This window comes from Microtus pennsylvanicus, chromosome 14 (assembly GCF_037038515.1).
Source record: "Microtus pennsylvanicus isolate mMicPen1 chromosome 14, mMicPen1.hap1, whole genome shotgun sequence".
Taxonomy (NCBI): domain Eukaryota; kingdom Metazoa; phylum Chordata; class Mammalia; order Rodentia; family Cricetidae; genus Microtus; species Microtus pennsylvanicus.
In genome coordinates, this window is record NC_134592.1 from 41,404,818 (window position 1) to 41,413,574 (window position 8,757).

The 8,757-nt window shown below is 50.0% G+C and overlaps 2 long non-coding RNA genes across 2 annotated transcripts; both read left to right on the plus strand.

Moving 5' to 3' along the window:
- Positions 1-1,246: 1,246 nt before the first annotated feature.
- On the plus strand, positions 1,247-3,053 carry LOC142834989 (uncharacterized). The gene is made up of 3 exons (XR_012907704.1): positions 1,247-1,931; positions 2,230-2,442; positions 2,823-3,053. It is a non-coding gene; the product is annotated as an uncharacterized LOC142834989 (long non-coding RNA).
- Positions 3,054-4,061: 1,008 nt separating this feature from the next.
- LOC142835161 (uncharacterized) lies at positions 4,062-4,968 on the plus strand. Its single transcript, XR_012907758.1, has 3 exons — positions 4,062-4,105; positions 4,460-4,756; positions 4,904-4,968. It is a non-coding gene; the product is annotated as an uncharacterized LOC142835161 (long non-coding RNA).
- The last annotated feature ends 3,789 nt before the right edge of the window (positions 4,969-8,757 follow it).

The window sequence follows — 8,757 nt, forward strand, 5'->3', positions numbered from 1 at the left end:
CCCTTGTGAAGTTGTTACTGCTTTTCTATCCCGCACTGAGCTATCGTTTTGCCAAAGCAACACAGTAGCAGTGAGGGCCAATTATTACCCTTTGGTAACATTGTTTATTGTAAGTTTGTTCACCAGGGCCTCTTTATAGATACCCGTTGTCCAAGAAATCGGTTTTCATCCGGACTACCTGCTAGGGAGCTGCTGCTCCAGCTGCTGCCCCAGCCAGGTAGCTCTGAGCCGAGGGAGTGGAGAGTTCGCTAGATTCTGAGGTGCGTGGGAGGTATCTTGCAGAAGAGGCTTTGCCTCCTACCTTTGTGCATTCTGCCCCAGCTTTGTGGGAAAGATATCAAAAAGAACAGCATCAAGAAGTGCTCTCTTTTACTCGTTCTCTGCTACGGGCACCTCACACTGGTACTAGGATTTATAGGATGAGAGTAGGGAGGAGGCTGGTTAAAGAAGAAAAGAGAGGAAAGTCTGCCGCCCGTGTATGAGGACTGGAAGGGGGAGAAACCTTGGGGACAGGTTGCAGGTGAGTCTCCTGGCCCACAGGGGGATCTGCAAAGATTGCAGATGTTAAAATGGGGCCGTGGTGTACTCCAGTGACCCTCTGCCACTGTAAGCAGCGTCTGGCAGGTGTGACTTTTCAGGAAGAGCCTACAGATTTCAAAGGTTTCTCACGGAATCCATGATTCATATCCCCCGACCCAGACTTTCTAGCGTCTCATGTAACCCAGGCTGACTTCGAATTTGCTAAGAACCCAAGGATGACCTTACCTTACACTTCTAATCCTCTTGCCCTAGAGAGGTAGGACTCGTGATATATGCTACCATGTCCAGTTTTTATGACTCGGAGGGTCCTATCTGGGACTTCCTGCATTTTAGGCTAGCAGTCTACCAACTAAATAACATCGGCTTCAGCATCATTTTCAGTTAGGATGGTCTTACCCAGGTTGGATTTTCAGAGTTTTAAGCTTCTAGACAGTATATATATATATATACATATTGCAAATGACACAATTAGGAGGAACAGCCGTCGCTTAGGGTCATTTTTTTTTTTTAAAGAGGCAAAGGGACTCTGCTACCAACAACCCCCTTCTACATACAAGCTGGCTATGTTAAAATCAAGGGATTCCCCTTAAGGCCCAGCAGTTGGAAGCTGAGTCTATATGAGAACCCAGGCTTCCTGATACTTGGAGGGCAAGTCTGCTCAGGGAGAAGCCACTTCCATCTGGCAATTGCCTGGGAAAAGCAAGACATTTGCAGCTCCAGCGTCAGGAGCTCAGCTGGTTATTTCTAGCTTGCTGAATGTCAAAAATCCAGGCTGCTTCTCACAGCAGCCTCCACACGTCAGACCAAATCAAGGCATCAGCACGTCAAGCAGCCAAATCGGCTGCCCCAAGCACCAGCCTGGAGGCGCCGGCCCAGCCTCTTGCAGTGCACCTGACCCGGCCCCCGCGGTGCACCTGACCCAGGGGAGCTCTGTGTTCAGCTTACTGCGAGCCCTCTGCCCACGCTCTCGGGGCGCGGCTCCCACCTGCAGCCCGCGCCTGGTGCTTGCACAGTATGAAGACTTCACTGGCCTGTGCAGCCGTCTGGGTTTTCCCCTTGTTGGGGCCAGCTGGCAGTCTGCCTGGAGAGAACGTGACCGTGGGAGCTAGGCTCTGTCGCTGAGCTCTGACCCCAGTGAAGGGATTTCTGCCTTTCCTCTGGTCTCTTCTGAAATCTCTTGGAACTGTCGCTTGGGTTACCTTGTCTGCCTTGAACAGCTCTCACCCCCAACTCCAGTTCTTTCCTTGGGTTCAAATCACCCTGATTGTTTATGTCTCTGTACACATCAAAGCAATCCCAGGGAGCCACTGAAACTGGAACACCACGGGCTGAGCGCTGCTCTCAGGAGGCTGATGGGCTCCTGTGGGGAGGGCGGATCATGTTTTCATAAGGTAATTTGATGGTCACATTGGACTTTGCTATGTGATAGGAAGCTTCCCAGCCGGGGGTCAGGAAATGAATTTTGCAGGCAGAGGGAATGAGGTTTCCAGGAGAAAAACAGCATCTTGTTAGATCTGCGCGCCAAAGGAGGCCAGTACAGAGGGAGAGCAGCAAGTGACGAGCGGGGGGTGGGGGCGGCGCAAAAAGGCGCTTGTGAGCTGAAGGAAGGAGTGTTGACTATCCTGAGGTGATGCAGGGCTTTGGAGGGAGGTAACCCCCTTTTTTTAGGTGGTGATTTTGCTTTTATAGATGGAGCTGCGGTAGAACTCCAGGAGGTCCCAGCGGAGAGGCACCTAGTCCTCTGAAGGCAGCAACTGTCTCAAGGGCATGTGCCCCACTGTCCAGTGACCGTTCAAACCACTCGTCTTGCTCCCTTTTACCCTTGTCTTTCTGCCTGATCAAGACCCTGACCTGGCTGCTATTGGTTTGGCCCTCGTTTTGTTGGTCCTTGCTAACCTGCAGGTAACAGGCAAGGTTGACTGCACTTTCAAGAATTCCTTTGCCCGTTGACTCAATAAATATTTATGAAGTGTTTGTGTAGGGTGGTATGCTGGTCATCGGAGGCCCCAAAGGCGAGAACACTCGAGTTTCCTGATCCCAATATTTGTCTGCTAGTTCCGAACTTGATATCGCAAGGGAATTCTCCAGAAAGGTGTTTTTAAAGTCCAGCTGGTTGGGTTTTACCACAGGTTGACTGAATCCGAATGTCTGCCGGCGTGCTGCGGGGGGGGGGGGGGGGGGGGGGGCTTCTCAGGCTGTGTCATTAAAGCTCCGCTCCAGCTGATGTTACTAAGACAGAAGCACCCAGCCTTACAGGAATACTGTTTACCTTTCTTTTGCAGAGCAGATAGGGGAAAACAAGCGCAGAGTCTGGCCACCCTCTGAGGGACCCCAGGCATTGCCCGTCCTGTTGAACCATGTCTGGAGGTCTTCCTGGAGTTTGAGGACTATCTTTCCAGTTCCTTGTTAAAGACTATAACTTGAAATCTGATTAAATATTTGTCAGTCGAGGATGAATGGAGTTGTGGGTCATTACTGTGACACCTCAGACACAGATATATTCACAGTCACTTGGGGAGGCAGAAGGACATAACGGGACCAGAAGATAGATGGCTTAGTTGGTAAAGTAGTTTTACTATGCAAACAGGAGGCTTCCCAGCACCAGAGGAGGCTGGGGGAAGGGGGTGTTTAGAGGGGAGGGAATCGGAGGAGATGTAAAATAAATGAAAAAATTTTAATTAAAAAAAAAGTTCAGAATGGTTGTGTATGTTTTTAATCCCTGAGCTAGGGAGGTGGAGGCAGGCAGACCCCTGAAGTGTTCTGGGTAGTCATCTATCTTACTCCAGACCAGTGAACAATCCTGTCTCATGGCCACCACCTGAGGAATGGTACCCAAGGCTGTTCTCTAACCTCCACACGTGTGCTTGTATACATGCATGCGTGCGTGCGCGCACACACAGATACACCCCACCATTAGCCATTTCAGACACTAGAAGAGCCGGTTATCTGAGAAACCTGCTGTATCCTGGATACGGAAGCAAACAGAGCAACTAGTAAAGTACTCTGGGTGACACTGGCATGTCAAACAAATGTCCTCACAATTCCAGACTGGAGAGATGGCTCTGCATGTAAGACACTAGCTACCTTCCCGAGGACCTGGGTGTGATTCTCAGCACGTTCATGTTGGCTCACACCTGCCTGTGACTCCAGCACCAGGGAGTCCAGTGCCCTGTTCTGGCCTCCACAGGTACCAGGCATTTACATGCTGCACAGACGTAAATGCAGGCAAAACACCCATGCACATAAAATAATAAATACAAAGAGCCGATTTTTGTGTTTTCATGATTAGTGCTGAAATATCCGAGTGTTTCTCTCCTCAGGGGTGGCTGACACTTACTCCCGAGCACCAGAGTCTTGCACATGGTGATAACACGGATGCTTGATGGGAGATTGTGCTTCATCTTCTCCGCTGTTTCCCAGAGATACTGTGGCCTAAAATGGCAGGACTCAAGAGCCTGGATGTTCAGGCGAAGGTGACTTTAACCAGGACAAAAATCTCGTGCCACGGTCCAGGGGCAAGTGTCAATTTTGCCCAGCTTGGCCTTAAAGCTGGAGACTGAGGCAGGTAGGAAGAGACTGCAGTTTCCTTGGGGGAGGAGAGGAAGCTGGTTCTCTGTTACAAACCTGTGTGACTCTTTTCAGGCCTGACCACAAAAGGTTTTTACCCAACAGGCCTCACAGGAAAGTGCCCTCTCTACTCTGAGACTGAGCATTGCAGCTAGTGGAGGGTGCTGCCTCCACAGACCTCAGAACTCTCTTTCAGGACCTGTTCTTCCAAAATTTACATCCAGAGGCTTTTCTGAGGTGGCTTTCTTAGGCTTCCTGTCTGAGGTCCCCTTACCGGAGCTAAGGAGGGGAGGGAAAGTTTAAGGAACCCACCCATGTCCACTACCGAGGCTCTGTCCGGCTACTCTTTCAGGTCTAGATCTCTCCTGTCTCACCTCCAGAGTCCAGGGCCTCTGATCACTTGCCTTACTTTCCTCAGTGAGACGCCCCACACCTGTGTTGGCCTCCTGGGCCTGCACCCCATGCTTGGTCCAGTAGAAACGGAGCGACTCTTGTCTTTACTGCGGCAGTAGGTGACAGAAGACTAAGCTTCCCATTGGGGAATGCTTTAATTAGCCACCCTGACTGCTCTCTCCCCACTCATCTGAGCTCGTAACCGAAGACTCTCCTGCCTGTGCGGAGCAATTACTCAGGCCAGCGGCTCTCTGAGGTGACTTTTTCCCTTCTGTGTTGCCATTTCATTTGCAGATAGTGTGCTTGTGTGTACCTTAACACACCTTCTCTCTTTCTCTTTTACACACACACACACACACACACACACACACACACACACACACACACACACACACTGACCTAGGATCAGGAGAAGCCCAGCACAGATCCACCCTTGTCGTTGGGTAGAAACAGCAGGAGCATCAGGAGGGAGAATGAGACAGACACCTGAACTACATGAGGCCTTTGGACTAGGGCTACCTAACCTCAAGGACTCAACTTTTCTAAATATTTCCTTTACAGAGGAGAAGCAAAGAGCCCACGAGGTAAGTGACTTGGCAGGGGGGTATGGGCAAATGACGACTAGGCTTCTTCCTTTTACTTCCTGGCGTGGCTTTTGGTCTGAGCCTTGCCTTCTGGAGCATAGGAGAAAGTCAGGACTCTGGGAAGTATACAGCCTGACTGGGAAAGGGGCAGAAAGGGGTTCTCAAACTTGAGTGCCCAACACAATCACTTGGGCTAGCCAAGCACAGATTTGATGGCCCCACTCGAGAGATACTGACTGAGTAGGCTGGAGTGGGGTCCGACAGTTCACATTGCTTGTGTTTCCACATGCAGCTGATGAGGGACACTGTGGGGTGAGGCGAGGGGGAGAGGAGTGGACTGTCACTAACCAAAAAGTGCGCGAGAATGTGCAGTGAGCACAGGCCGGCTGGAGGACGAGGTTAAGGGGCACACTGGTGTTGGCTCCTCAGAGGGTCTCTGTTTCCTTTGTTTTTGCCCCACCTTGTACTTCTTAGACATTTCCAAACAGCATTCATATTCTTACATTTTTCTGAGAAAATACTGGTTCTGGCCGGTAACTGAGACCAAAGTTACCATTTGCAGGGACTTCTTTGGAGCTGGCAAAAGAGGAAGCCAGAGCCAGTTCCTCTGCCTGCACCCTTCCTCTCTGTCCCCATTCAGACTGCAGCAGGACAGTCGGTCCTGGAGCCCAAACAGCTGCCTGATCACAATATGAACCTACAGCTTTCTGGAAACTTCTCAGACCTTTCTGGCTCCACAGTCTCACTGAGCCAAGTGTCAGCCTTGCCACCCCATCTGTAGTAGAGACTTCCACCTACTTTTATTGTTACAAACCACGTGGTTTTTCTGTATCAAAAAGCTGGAAACATTTCCAAGCGCCCCAGGTAGAGCCTGAGACCTAGGGGCCCCTTCCCCCAATCCTGTCCTTCACCCTTGGTGTGGGCTTGGAATATCTTCAAGGATTCCCCTCTGCGTCCCTTCCAGTAAAATCCGTACGTGGTTGGCACATGGAAGTATCCCTGGAGAGGAGATGGGTGAGGCTCTGGTCACGCTTCCTGAAGCCACAAGAAAGAGAAGCCTGCTGACTCACGAGCAGCTGCTTCCTGAAATGACAATGCCAGGCTGCCCTGAATGGTATTTTTCCAAGATGATGTGAGCTGTTACAACATTCCTGCTGGTCCCCCCTGCATCTTCCTGTAAGTCAGACCAGAAAGTTACCCAAAGCCGCATTCCTGAGCAGCAGAGCACAGGATTCCAGACACAGTGTTTCCAACATGCCTTTACAGCCCTCCCGAGAGCAGGAATCCATTCTTTCCCAGCCTCGGCAAGTCATCAACCACTGCCGAGGGTTTGTCTGGTAGGCCCCAGAGTCACGAGGAAGTGACATGTGTCACTAAGTCAGGTGGGAGACACAGGTCCTTTGCAGATTCCCCTATCGGGGGTCAGCTGAAAAGGGAACAGCCCCACGTGTCGCAAAGACACTTAGTCTGTCTCAACCCTGCTCTTGCCCTGTCTGACACGGAAAGCTACTGTGGTCTATACTGAATCAGCCTGACTTTTCTCAGAAATAAGGGCACTGGGATGAAGTGCCCCTGCTTTATCCTGGTATCCGTGTCACCATGCAAAATGTCCCCGTAGGACAGCAATTTTCATTCAGAATGGAAACCTCGTGGTTCGACTTCCATCATCCTCTTCTAGCAAAAGGAAAGCCAAGGAGAGCGGAGGTGTCTGGCGATAAGGTAGATGAAACCAAGAAATAGGGGTCTGCTCTTAGAAGCATTAACAGACCCTACCCTCCTCTACTATAAACTGGAAAAGGACTTCTTCCTCCCTTCCTTTTCTCTTCCCCTCTTCCTCCCTCCCTCCTTCCTTAATTGATGATTTTGGCATCTTGAGACAGAGAAATGCTGAGCTAAGAGGTCCTACTTTGGGGCTGTCAAGAAGACTCACTGGGAAGACGCACTTGTATTCAAGTCTGAAGAGCTGAGTTTGAGCCCTGGGATCCTGCAAGTTGTTCTCCGACCTTCATACACGCGCTATGTGCACACGCACGTGCACACACACACACACACAGACACACACGATTAAAAATAAATAAAAAATAAGGACTCTATTTGTAAAACGAATTGGTTATGCTAAAAAAAGCTGCAATTCATAGCAAGAGCTGGAGGTTTACAAGTCATTCTATTTTTCCTCTTCACGGTCTTCTCAGGTGGGCGGTAAAGTCCCTGCTCCGCAGGCATTCATCGCTGTTGATGCCAAGCACTTTGTATAAGAGACATCCAACCTAGATTGCCATTTAAATGACGAGGGCAAGGGTTAGGAGCAGCGCAGGGTAAAAGCACAGTCAGGTTTGACATCCGTGTCTCTTGACTCCCGTGTTCATATTCGGTGGAGCCCGTAAGTATACACTGGCAGTTGCTGCTAACCTTCCCTGAATCAAAGCGATCCCCAGAAGCAAGCCCTGGGACTCCCAGCCGGGCTCTAACATTCTGAGGAGGCAGCTGCCCAGCAGAAAAGCAGGCTGAGCCTGTGGATGCAGGGTTGCTCCTCAGCTCATGGTGGTTCTCCCAGGGCCTGGTCTGGTGCTTTAGTGGGGTGCAAGATGAACAGAGGAGTCCCCTAGGTCATGTCTTACCCTTTGAGGTGGGTGGCAAAAGCTTTTGTAACTCCCTGCTTCCTGCCTTTTACTACAGGTCTATTTCCTCAAAGCTGCACTCAAGACCTTGTTTCCAAACGGCTATGGATCTTACCTCTGAGAACACTCCTCTTTTTAAGTTTAATTGGGTTGAGAATTCCATCTACAAGTACTCTATTTACATCATTTCTACCTCTCACTCTCCTCTAGCCAGCTCCTCCCGCTGAATTCATGATCTCTTCTGTAATTATTATTTTATACCACACACACACACACACACACACACACACACACACACACACACACAGCACTTACTGAGTCCATTTTTAGTCTTACATATGTGTGTTTAGGGCCGACTGCTTGGAACTGGATAACCCATCTCCTGGAGCTTGCCCCTGATGCAAACTAATTCATCCTGTTAGAAGTCATCGATTGTAACTTCACCTCATGGTGATGCCTTGTGAAACTTACCCCACTCCCACCGGCATATCAACTGGTGTAGTCATTGTGAAGGTATTGCCAAGGCAACCATCTTATTGAGACTTCATGGATGTAGCATCCCTGTCATGTTTGGAAGACACGATCTAGCAGCAGACTTCCCGGTCCCTCTGGCTCTTACAATCCTTTCCCCCACCTTCTGCAATACTTCTTGAGTCTTAGGTGCAGGGTTGAATTATAGATTAACTTATCAGGCACACATGCAGTCAGTTATTCTCTGCATTTGGAGCAGCTGCGGATCTCTGCAACAGTCTCCATCCGCTGCAAAGTGAGGGTTCTGTAATGAGGCCTGGGAGCCACCCATATAATGCCTCTACTTTCCCCCACGAACTCCCTGCATCAAGACTGACTGGTAGCTGGAAATGGAGACCATAGGCAATGCTCTGACAATGTGCCTCCCTTTTCTTCACACTCTCCCATCTTTGACTCCTTTCCATCCTTGTTCTCTGGGAGAAAGACCTGCTAAGCCGTAATTTACCTAAGACTCAGACTCAAAGACTCCAGTTCTAGGTTTTGGCTGCACGGTGGAACCATCTGGAGAACTTTCATAATCTCAC